At 37.0% G+C, this 13,268-nt stretch overlaps 1 protein-coding gene across 1 annotated transcript in view; it reads left to right on the top strand.

Moving 5' to 3' along the window:
• DOCK3 (dedicator of cytokinesis 3) overlaps positions 1-13,268 on the top strand; it is a 261,704-nt gene that overhangs the window by 116,017 nt on the left and 132,419 nt on the right. The window lies entirely within an intron of this gene.

Raw genomic sequence — 13,268 nt, 5'->3', positions numbered from 1 at the left:
TAAATCTTGGGATACTTCTATATTTGTTGGGAACTTTCTGTGATAAGACTACTTTATGGGTGGTTGTTGTTGTTTTACTTAAGATTTGAAAACAGCTGTTTTACTTTTCCAATTGTGTGCTATACATTTGAGAAAGTTTAAAATGGAAGTTATAACAGAGTACAGAGAAAGCAGTTAATTTGTATGTTCCATGGTACCTCTAATCTTGACTATCCTGCCCTGCCTGCCTCCTTCCAAAGCCCTGTGCTTCACTTTGACATGGGAGTAAAATGATGCACTTACTGATGAGAGCATGTGGAGCGTTGTCACCAGTGGCTCCCAGCATGTGTCCCAGTAGATTCTGACTGCCCTAATTTTCCCACTATACAGAGGTTTGTAAACTGTATTATTTATATTTGTGTATGGAAGAATCCTTTCTTCAAGCTAATTTCTATAAGGAAGTCCAATAAATGAAACAGATAAAATAGAACTACTCAGTTGGCAAAAGGGAAAGTAATAGGAATCTTACAGTGTCCATGCCCCTACCTAGTGAGTACCCTGTGAAACCACTGAAAGTCCAAGGGGGACAGTTTGAAAACCAGAGCACAGTATTTGTCATCTTTGAGTGCCAGGGACTGTCTTCTCTCTCCATGACCCTAGCACCACGCACAGTGCCTGTGCCTGGTACTTTTTTTATAAATTGGATTTACTGTACAGAGAAGACTCACACCCAGTCGAGGCACCCCATTGCTCTGGTTTGTAATTCACATAGAATCATCAGTCCATGTAGTTGTTTTATCTTTGGAATTATTGTTTATGATAGTCTCAAGAAATAGCAGAACATTTTAAAAGAAGAAATATTTAAAAATGTTTTATTAGAGTTTCTGGAATTGTTTGGTCATTTAAAATCCCTATATATTAGAGAACTGTACCACCTTGAGATTCACATAATAAAACTGTAAGATTCTTTGTTGAAAATATACACTTTTTAAGTTTTAAGAGTGAACTATTAAGTAGATTTTAGACCTAGGTTTAATCAGTAAACACTCTTCTTTCCATTAGGATTTGTGTAGTACGTAAGGTCTTAAAATTTTTAGGTCATTGAGCTGGTATTATCAGATAATTCTGCTCTCATTATGATTAGCTGTCAAATTGATAGCATGTTACTTTTCTCGGAGCAGTTGTCAGAAGTTGCAAGAGATTAGGGAGATATATTACATCAGATGTACCGGGAATTGGTACAGAGCAATTGATTTGTTTTTTTCTCCTCAAGATGACTCCTTGAGTGACTGTTTTTCCCCTCAGATATTTCTAGTCTCGTCTCCGGTCGCACGGTGCCAGTGTTCAGGAGTGCCAGAACACTCTCCACTGTGTGCCAAAGAGTACAGGAGATATTAGCTGAACTAAAGACCTGCTATTCCTCTCCTCCAAGTCTCCTTGCTGATTTCCCAGGCAGATCTGGAGGGGCTAAAGTGAGTGACAGATCGCCAGCCCGCAGCATGCATTCTGATACATGGCGACTGAGGAGTATTGGAGAGTCTGCTGTAGGTCAGAAGCAGCAGCTGGCAGGGCCTTGGTAGCTCTATTTTTCATTCCATTTCATCATTCCAGCATCATAAATATTTAGCCTTGAAATCTAAATCTCTAATTAAGACCTGTCCCCTGAGCTTCAGGTCCTCATTTCCTTTTTCCTACCAGACATATGCCCTTGGGTGTGCTTCCGACATCCATCATCATTCCTAAACTGCGTTCATTTTCTTTTCCTCACATATCTACTTTCTCCTTAAATCAAGCAAAAGGCATTTGCTCAGAGATCCATGTCAGAAACTTAGGGAGCCTCTTAGGCTCCTCCATCTCTATCTCCTTTCTGTCCCTTCTCGATTAATCACTGTATCCTCTTAACATCTGTCTCCTAATGCCAGTCAAATCACTGCCCTAGCTTTATCCTTGCTGTCACCCCAGATCCTTCACGTTTCTCCCCAGCATAGACTCCCTGAATCTGTCTTCCTTCCCTAAGTTATCCTCCACACCACTGCCGTACTTCTTTTTAAAAAATGAAAACTGTTCATGTCAGCTCCCACTTAGCCTTAAAAACCCTTGTTACTTAGCATGGCGTAAAAGACCCAGCATAATGTAATTCTGCCTATTTCTCTCACCTTATCTCTTGATGACTTATTTGGCTTTTTCTAAACATGCTTTGCTCTTTCATACCTCTCTACCTTTGTTGGCTTGGTAAGCTCCTGTTCATTGTTTACAACTCAACTTTATGAAACCTCCCTCATTCTGTTTATGACTAGAATCAGTCCTGGGGCTTCCTTGTGCACGTGATGTCATCCTGCACCTAACTTTCTCCTGTTTCTAATTATACAAATGCATATAGATTTCCTCCACTGGAATGGGAGCTTCCTTGTATGTCTTTTGTTCCATTTTCTCCCTAGTGCCAAGCACAGAACTTTGAAAACTGGAGTGTTAAATAGTTATTGAATGAATGAATGAATAAGTCCATCTATCAAATAAGTAGCAATAAATCTTCTGTGAATCCAAGAAATTTTCATGTAATTGAACAGTTTAGCAAGCATTTACTGAGGCTTTCTTGTTTGTGGGCCCCTGCAATAAACATGGGCCCCCCATGGATGGAGGAGCCTGGTGGGCTGCAGTCCATGGAGTTGCGAAGAGTCGGACATGACTGAGCGACTTCACTTTGACTTTTCACTATCATGCATTGGAGAAGGAAATGGCAACCCGCTCCAGTATTCTTGCCTAGAGAATCCCAGGGATGGGGGAGCCTGGTGGGCTGCCGTCTATGGGGTCGCACAGAGTCAGACACGACTGAAGCAACTTAGCAGCAGCAGCAGCAGCAATACCTGCTGAGGATTTAGAGAAAGAAAAAGAAATGTCCCTGCTGCTAAACAGGTCTGAACAAGGCATTACAGAATTCCTAAAAGATGTAAAACATGTTATTTCCAATTTTAAGTACCAAACAAGCTGAGTGGAAAAGTAAGATGGGCAGATATCTTATTGACATGTGGTAAGACTTTAAGCACAATAAGAAGCCAGGGAAAAAGAAGCAAAAAAATAGAACCTATTAAGAGAGAAGTTTTTATAGAACTTCTCAAGCTGAAAAAAATGAGAAGTCCTATCCAAACCCTGGTTGGTTTATATATTTTTTCTAATTAACTATATTTTAGACTGATTTATATTTATGATTAAATTGTATGGTTTGGTAAAGAAATACAGCCAGCTTTGCAATGATATACTGGGAGAGATGGCTTTTTCTTTCATGGTGAGCTAGGTCAGTTGTCACCAGGGTTTTGAATTCAACATTTGAAGAACTATTTTTTTTTAAAAGGAAAAGAAGTCAGGGAAGAAATGGTTCTTTGAGAGACTGAGAAGACCTCAAGGGTTCTTGGAGAAAATGAAAGTAGTTGAAAAAGAGTGACCAGTATCCAGATAAGGTATTAACTCATTTGTTCAACTGATATTTATTAAGCATCTGCCAATTATTGTTTTAGATGCTAGGTACACTGGGATGGGCAAGAGAAATCTGCTTGTCTTCCTGGAGCTTATGAACTAGTAGAGAGATTAACTGTTTCTAGTAGAGAGACTGTTGAACATATGGTCACATGAATACGTACAAAGTTTAAAAATTGTCATAAATGCTATAAAGGAAAATCATGCATGGTGCTGTGAAACTTCATGTATATTGGAGTGCAGGGAAGGCAGCCTTTATGGCATTCAAACTAAGCCTTAATGTTTGAGTAAAGAAAAAAAGAGTAGATAATGCGATCTAGGCAGAAGAAGGTTTAGATGCAGTGAAGAACTTCGTACATTCAGAGAACTGAGAGGCAGTCATCCCTGGTATACAGTGAGTGAGAAAAGGAAAGGACATCATAAGAAAAGATAATCAGGGACCAGATGATGCAGGGCCTTATGGCCATAGAAAGATTTTGCATTTTATTGTAAGTTCAAGAAGAGAAGATACTTAAACATAAGAAGCAGCAAAACTTGAGTTAAAAATAATAAAAATATTAATGCATATATACAGGAAATTGGAAGAGGCGATTAGAGCTAAGAAAAAGTTGATGTTGACAAACTCCAGGTCTTGAATCTGTTTCTTTACCCTTCTTTGTTCTTCTTTGTTTCTTCAAGAAAGAAAGAGCTCAGTAAATAATTAGGAAATAAGTGCTAGATTTAAGATAAAATAGGTCAAAAATAGCCCTGAAAACCCTGTAGACTGATTTAGACTTGAAGCATTAGACAACCATTCTGATTCCTTGAGTGGGTAACTGCCATGTTGAATGTGGTGGTTTGGGATTATCCCAGAGGCAATGTAGAGGTTAAACTGGAAAATGATTGAGATGAGTTGGAAGCTGTTGTCGATATGAGTTGATAAGGCCTCAGGATAAGGGGACTAATAGTAAGATTAGAGAAGAAAGAGCATCTTGCCGTGTAAGATCTGGTCCCAGCCTTATCACCTCTGTAATTTAATTTCCTATCATTCCCCCTTGATCACTCTACACGTAGTTTAATTTCCTATTATTCCCCCCCTTGATCACTCTACTTTACAATGACCTTCTTTCTGTGCCCTAAAACACAACACATGTTCCTGCCTTAGGGCCTTTCTTTGCACCTGCTCTTTTCTGGATAGCCTCATGGTACTTACATCCTGACTTGCTTCAGGTTTTTACTCAAATGTCACCCTTTCAGGCTTTTCCCGGCTACCTTATCTAGAACTGAAAACATCGTGAACATCATCTCCCACATACACATGCTTATTCTCAATCCCTTCCTTGCTTTATATTTTACCCAAGCATGTATTACCATCTAGTATACTGAATAGTTTATGTTTACCATTTTTATTGTGTGTGTCTCATCTCTAGGCTGTAAGCACCATGAAAGCAGAGGGTTTTTTTTTTTTTGAAAATTTTCTTTATTTTTTAAATTGAAGTATAATTAATTTACAACATTGTTTGTTTCATGTGTACAGCAAAGTGATTTAGTGAAACACACATGTATTTATCTGTATATCCACACATGCACACTTATATTCTTTTTCAAATTCCTTTTCATTATAGGTTATTATAAGGTATTGAGTATAGTTCCTGTGCTATATAGTAGGTCACTGTTATTTATATATTTTATATGAGAACAGATTTGTTAATCTTATTCACAAGCAGATCCCTTGAACCTAGGAGAATATTGGTCTTTGGTAGGTACTCAATACTTACTTGTTGAATGAATGGTCAACTAAGTGCAGCAACAAACTTAGTTACTACTCTTATCTCTTTTCTTTCTCTTTTTAAAACATATAACTCAATGGTTTTTTTTACCTTGGGGACAAACAGAGTGGTACTATAATTGTTAAGTTCAGCCAAGTGAAAGAAATGATGAGTTCAGTTTGGGCTGTGTTAAGTTTGAAGTGATAGCTGTGCAAACCACAGGCCATGTAGTGGGGGCATCTTGGATGCAGGCAAGGTGTCACAGATGAAGATAATAATTTTTATAGAAGTAGTTCCTGTGTGCAGAAAGAAAGCTATCTAAGGCTATCTAAAACATGGGATAAAGAAAAACATTTTATGCACCTAACATGCAATGTGCTGTCAGGTAATGTAGAGTTCTTTAAGATTGGGAAGAAGTGCCAGTGAAGGAGAAAAAACAATTGAACACAACTGAAGGTATCACACTTCTTTGTTTCAAAGCATATTACAAAGCTACAGTCATTAAAACAGTGTGGTGCATGCGTGTGTGCTCAGTCACATCCAGCTCTTTGCAGTCCCATGGACTGTAGCCTGTCAGGCTTCTCTGTCCATGGGATTCTCCAGGGCAAGAGTACTGAAAAGGGTTGCCATGCCCTCCTGTAGGGGGCATGTTTCTCTTACATCTTCTGCATTGGCAGGCAGATTCTTTTCCACTAGTGCCTCCTGGGATACTCATGTTATCAGTGCATTGTTTACAGCAGTTAAGGTATGGAAACAATGCAAATGCCTGTCAGTAGGTGAATGGATAGAAAGATGTGTTCTTTATCCACAATGGAATATTGTTCAGCCACAAGAATGGAGACTATGGCATTTTCAACAGTATGGATGAAATGAGCACATTATGCTAAGCAAGTTAAATGAGACAGAGTAAGTATTATATCTCTTATATGTGGAATCTAAAATTGTCAAACCTGTGAAAAAACAGAGAATAAAATAATGGTTACCAGGAGATGGAGGAGCAGGGATCGGGGATAAGATTGATGGTGTTTAAAGGTATGAACTTGTATCGAGTAGTAAGTAAGCCATAGAGAATTAAACATAATATAATTAATGAAAGACAGTAATACTGCACTATAAAGATGTAACGTGATAAATATTACTTCAGTGGTAATCAAATTAATATTACAGTACATGTGTATCAAAGTAACACTGTATACTTTAAGTTTATAAAATGTATTGTGTCAAATTTATCTAATTTTTTTAAAAGATAAAATTTGGGGAGGATGTGGAAAAAAGAGAACTCTTGTACACTGTTGGTAATGTAAACTGATACAATCACTATGTAAAACAGTATGAAGATTCCTCAAAAAATAGGAAATAGATCTCTCATATGATCCAGTGATCCCACTTTTGAGAGTATATCCAAAGGAATTGCAGTCAGCATCTCAGAGAGATAGCTACACTCCTGTATTCATTGCAGCAATATTTACCTCAGCCAAACAAGGAAGCAACTTCAGTGTCTATCAGTGAATGAATGGATAAGTCAAATGTAGTATTTACATAAAATGGATATTGTTTACCCTTTAAAAAGAGAGGAACCCTGCCATTTGCAGCAAAATGGATGAACTTGGAGGATATTGTGCTTCATGAAATAAGCCAGACATAGAAGGACAAATACTATATGATACCACTTAATGAGAATTCTAAAATAGTTAAATTCAAAGAAAGAGAGAGTGAAATAGTAGTTTCTGGAGACAGAGGGAAATGAGAGGTATCAGTGAAGGGATACAAAATTTCAGTTATACAAGGTGAATAAATTCTAGAGATCTATACATCATGTTACAGTTAGCAATACTGTATTGCACACTTAAAAATTTGCTAAGAGTTTATATCTGTAGTTAAATATTCTTATCTCACACTACAAATATAAAATAATAATAAATAGAATGTGAAGAAACTTACAGAGATGATATATTTATGATAAACTTATGGAGAATATGTTCATGGCTTACATTGTGATGATGGGTTCACAGGTATATATTTATCTACAAACTACAGTCATTAAAACAGTGTGGTGTGGTAAAACAGCTTTTTATTTGTCAATCATACCTCAATAAAGTGATTTAGAAAAAGAGAAATGTGGGGAGAAGTGAATTTTCCTCGCAAGTGTTAAACACCTTATATAAATGCAAGACTTACTAAAATGTGTAGTATTTTCTATGTCATCGCATAACCAGTATGACTAACATTATATGGATTTGACTCACTTATACTCTGAAGCAGAATTTTCTAAGATAATCAGTGATCACATTATAGGCAAATAAGATTGTCTTTTTTTGTAATTAAAAAAAAAGCAGAAGACATTGCTTTACTCTCCTATTTTTTTTAAGTTTATTTTTTTCTTTTACATGGCTTTTATTTATTTATTTATTTTTACTTTATTTTGGTTTACAATACTGTATTGGTTTTGCCATACGTTGACATGAGTCAGCCATGGGTGTACATGAGTTCCCAATCCTGAACCCCCCTCCCACCTCCCACCCCATATCATCTCTCTGGATCATCCCCGTGCACCAGCCCCAAGCATCCTGTATCCTGTATCGAACACAGACTGGTGATTGATTTCTTAAATGATAGTATACATGTTTCAATACCATTCTCCCAAATCATCCCACCCTTTCCCTCTCCCACAGAGTCTAAAAGTCCGTTCTACACATCTGTGTCTCTTTTGCTGTCTCGCATAGAGGGTTATCATTACCATCTTTCTAAATTCCATATATATGTGTTAGTATACTGTATTGGTGTTTTTCTTTCTGGCTTACTTCACTCTGTATAATCGGCTCCAGTTTCATCCACTTCATTAGAACTGATTCAAATGTATTCTTTTTAATGGCTGAGTAATACTCCATTGTGTATATGTACCACAGCTTTCTTATCCATTCATCTGCTGATGGACATCTAGGTTGTTTCCATGTCCTGGCTATTATAAACAGTGCTGCAATGAATATTGGGGTACACATGTCTCTTTCAATTCTAGTTTCCTCAGTGTGTATGCCTAGCAGTGGGATTGCTGGGTCATAAGGCAGTTCTATTTGCAATTTTTCAACTAATCTCAAAAATATACAAGCAACTTATGCAGCTCAAGTCCAGAAAAATAAATGACCCAGTCAAAAAATGGGCCAAAGAACTAAACAGACATTTCTCCAAAGAAGACATATGGATGGCTAACAAACACATGAAAAGATGCTCAACATCACTCATTATCAGAGAAATGCAAATCAAAACAACAGTGAGGTACCATTTCACACCAGTAAGAATGGCAGCGATCCAAAAGTCTACAAGCAATAAATGCTGGAGAGGGTGTGGAGAAAAGGGAACCCTCTTACACTGTTGGTGGGAATGCAAACTAGTACAGCCACCGTGGAGAACAGTGTGGAGATTCCTGTTGTTTTTTTAATGACATTTATCACCTTCTGCATTCTACATGATTTAGTCATTTGTTGTGTTTATTACTTATTGTCTGTTTCCTCAGTTTGTCTTTTCTGAGCAGAGAGATGTTTTTTGTTCACTAAGGTACTCAAGTGCCCAGAGCAGTGCTTGTCACATAGTAAGTGCTCAATAAGTGTTTGTTGAATAAATGAGGGTAACCATCCAGAATGCTGAAAGGAGATGAAAAGTATGAAGGACATATTAAGGGCCATGGAGAATACAATGAGAGAGGGTAATAAACATCTAATTAGAGAATCATAGACAAAGAGAAAAGGAAAAAAAAGAGAGAGAAGATACACTCCAAGAGATTATGGCTGATAATTTTTCATCACTGATGAGGAAGATACAAATATAAGGCTGTGTATTTCCTTCATCCCCATGAGATTCCTTTTTGAGACCAATGTACTCTTTGGCAATTATCAGAGGATGAAGAAGCCAAGGTTATTAAATAGAACTTGTCCTCATCTCCACCACTTCATTCAATAGTAAATTTACAGTGTCCAGTTTGGGCCACAATGCTGTATTCTTAACAAATACAATGTAAGTTGGAAAAAGACATGAAGTCCACTGATGGTTTATGGTATCTTGATTAAAGAAGGGTTTACCGCTGCCAACAACAAAAACACTTTAAAACAATTTGACTTTTGAAAACACTATTGCACAGAGATTAAATTTAAAAATAAAGATATTCACAGAATAAATCCTCAGATTCCCTAATCAAACTTAGTGTCATATGTGACCTTAAGTACTATCAAAGACTGCCATTGACAGAGCAACCTTATGGCAGAACCATGGTATAGCTGTTCCTTTAGCTGCTTCCAAAAACTGTCCAGTATTGGCTGAGAGTCTGTCAGCAAATGGATGCCTTCATGTGCTCCTCAACTTTTTTTTTATTGAAGGTATAGTAGATTTACAGTGTTCAGTTGTATAGGAAAGTGACTCAGTTACAGATATTCTTTTGCAGACTCTTTTCCATTATAGTTTTTTATAATATATTAGATGTAGTTCCCTGTGCTATTCCTTGTTTGAATCTATTTTATACATAGTAGTATGTATATGTTAACCCCAAATCCTAATTTATCCCTCCCCTCCCTTGCCCCTTTGGTAACCTTAAGTTCGTTTTCTATGTCTGTGAGTCTATATCTACTTTGTGAAAAAGTATCCTTTTTTTTTTAGGTTCCACCAAAAAGTGATATCATATGATATTTATCTTTTTCTGTTTAACTTATGTAACTCTGGGTCCTTCAGTGTTGCTACAAATGACATTATTTTATTCTTTTTATTGTCAAATAATATTCCATTATGTGTGTATACACATCACACCTTCTTTATCCATTCATCTGTTGTTAGACGTTTAGGTTGCTTCCATGTGCTGCTGGGCCCCTCAGTTTTACTGAGCATCTCCTCCGTGTTTACACTTCAGTTGCCAAGAAACCAGATCTTTGGTGAATCCATAGTCCCCAAATGAATAAAAATAAATAAATCATATTTTCAGTTTAGGGTGCTAGAAAAAGAAAAGATAAAGTAGAAGAAAAATGTAATAGAACATAAAGAAATAAACATACAGCAGAAATTAATGCATCGTAAATCCACTGTACTCCAGCAAAAATTGAAATAAAAAAGAAATAAACAATAGAGAGGATCAATAAAATAAAGACTGATTCTCTGAAACAACAAACCTTAAAAAAGACATACTAGTAGCAAGAGTAATCAGGAAAAAAGATAAATAGTAAAAAATATATGGAACACATTTTTTAATTGAGGTAGGATTCATGTAACATAAAAGTACTATTTTAAAGTAAACCATTTAGTGGCATTTACTACATTCACAAGGTGGTTCAACCGCCACCTCTGTCTAGATCCAAAATGTTATCATCACCCCAAAGGAAGCTATGAACCTGATAAACTGTTGTTCCTCATTCTCCTCCCCACCCCACCCCTGCTTCCACCCCCGACAGCTACAAGTCTTTGTTTCATCTCCCTGAATTTAGCTGTTCTAGATATTTCTAGAATATATCTATAAAGACTAGATATTTCTGTTCTATAAATAGAATCCTATAATGTGTGACCTCTTGCATCTGGATTGTTTCACTTATCATTGTGTTTTTAAGATTTGTTCATGTTGTAACATGCATCGGTATACCATTTCTTTATACGGCTGAGTAATATTTCATTATATGGATATGCCACAATATCTTTTTCCATCCATTCGTTGGAAGACAGTTGTGCTCTTTCTACCTTTTGGCTACAGTGAATAGTGCTACTAGGAACATGTTGTATGTATACTTGAGGGCCTGTTGTCTGTTCTTTTAGCTGTGTGTCTAGGAATGGAGTTGCTGCATTATATAGTAATTCCATGTTTAACTTTTGAGGAACTGCCAAACTGTTTGCCACAGCAGCCAAAACATTATACATTCCTGCCAACAGTGTATGAGATGTCCAGTTTATGCACATCCTCATCGGTGCTTGCTGTTTTCTAGGGGTTTCCCCCATTGTGGTTTGATATGCATTTTCATGATGACTAGTGATAAGAGCATCTTTTCATGTGCTTGTTAACCATTTGTATATTTTCCTTGGAGAAATGTGTAGTCAAGTCTTTTGCCCATTTTTAATTGGATTATTTGTCTTTTTGTTGAGTTGTAAATGTTCTTTATATTTCCTAGATACTAAAACCTTATCAGAGATGTAGTCATATCTGTCTCTTTGTGACCCCATGGCCTGTAGCCCATGAGGCTCCTCTATACATGGGCTTCTCCAAGCACGAATGCTGGAGTGAGTAGCCATTCTCTTCTCCAGGGAATCTTCCTGACCCAGAGATCGAACCTGAGTCTCCTGCATTGCAGGCAGATTCTTTAGCATTTGAACCACCAGGGAAGCCTATCAGAGCTATGGTTTGCCAGTATTTCTCCTTTCCTGTAGGTTGCCTTTTTCACTTTCTTGATAATTTTGATGCACAATACTTTTTTAATTTTGATGGAGCCCACTATATCTGTTTTTTATTCTGTTGCTCATGCTTTTGGTATCATAGAACACATTTTTTTAATTGTGTGCCTATACTGTGACCAATCTGATACAAATAAACTTGTATTTATATGTGCCAAAATCTTACTTTTGTAATAGCAAAATGTTCATAAGAAGAGAGATGGCTAGATAAATAATACTGTTACCTTTGAAAAGATCAAGGTGAAAAGAAGTGAGAGAGGGACTAAATTAGTTTTCTGTTGTTGCATAACAAATTACAACAAATTTAATGGACTTCAAAATTTCCCATTTTTTAATTCATAGTTCTGTAGGTTAGAAGGCATTACTGGGTTCTTTGTTCACTATATTACAAGGCTGAAATAGTGTCTGTGTTGTAATGTAAAAGCTGTAGTGGAAAATTTGCTTCCAAGTTCATTGGTTGTTGTTGGCAGGATTCAATTTCTTTCAGTTATGGGACTGAGGTTTCGTTTCCTTGCTAACTGTTTACTGAGAACTGCCATTAGTTCCTAAAGGCCACAAGCCTTTCTTGCTTTGTAGAACCCTCCATCTTCAGGTTAGCAAAAGTGCAGTGAGTCTTTTCCGTGCTGAGAATCTCTTACTTCCTCCTCTGTGGGAGAAAACTCCATGCCTTTAAAGGACTCATGGGATTAGGTCAGGTTTACCCACAAATTTCCCTATTTTGTGGTCAGCTGTGTTGTATAAGATAACCTGATCATGGAATTAGAAGTCACCATACTTATAATCCCAAAGGTTATAACCTCTATAGAGGGGAAGTTTAGGGGACAGTTGTAGAGTTCTGCCTACAACAGAGACTGCATACATGCCTGCGTAGTCAGTCAATTGTGTCTGACTCTGTGCCACCCTTTGGACTGTAGCCCAGCAGGCTCCCCTGTCCATGGAATTTTCTAGGCAAGTTGCCATGCCCTCCTCCGGGGCATCTTCCCAAATCCAGGGGTCGAACCTGCATCCCCTATGTCTCCTACATCACAGGCGGATTCTTTACCCCGTGAGCCATCAGGGAAACTTCTACATAAACATGTTCTTTATATGAAAGTTAATGAGTTCAGTGAAAACAGCAAATTTACAATTGTGGGTATAGCATGACTTGACTTTGTGGGGAAAAACCACGTATATCTATATGCAAATAATGTATTATAATTACAAATTTTTTAAAAGGCTAAAATTTTTCAAAATTGCCCTTGAACTGACAGATACTTGATGTTTGGTAGTAATTCTTTTTTAAAGTAGCTGGCAATAATCTTAAGGAAATGATAGTTATAAAAATTATAGGAAATACTGATTTTTCTGTATGAGGAGAAAAATATGGAAAAAAATTCTCACTTCTACTTCTCCCGTCTTCGAGCCTTCTGGCTTGGCAGTCCAAAATAAACATCTGCTTGCTTTTGAGTGGTAATGATTTAAGAAAAGGACAAAGCCTGTAAATGGCCAAAATTTTAGGATACAGCATGATTGGGGCTGGTGCATGGGGATCACCCACAGAGATGTTATGGGGAGGGAGGTGGGAGGGGGTTTCATGTTTGGGAACACATGTAAGAATTAAAGATTTTAAAATTTAATAAAAAAAAAAAATAAATAAATAAAATTAAAAAAAAATAAAAA

The sequence above is a fragment of the Capricornis sumatraensis genome, chromosome 10 (assembly GCF_032405125.1).
Source record: "Capricornis sumatraensis isolate serow.1 chromosome 10, serow.2, whole genome shotgun sequence".
NCBI classification, from domain to species: Eukaryota; Metazoa; Chordata; class Mammalia; order Artiodactyla; family Bovidae; genus Capricornis; species Capricornis sumatraensis.
Note: the sequence above shows the minus strand (reverse complement) of the source record. Positions and strands in the feature narration are given on the sequence as shown.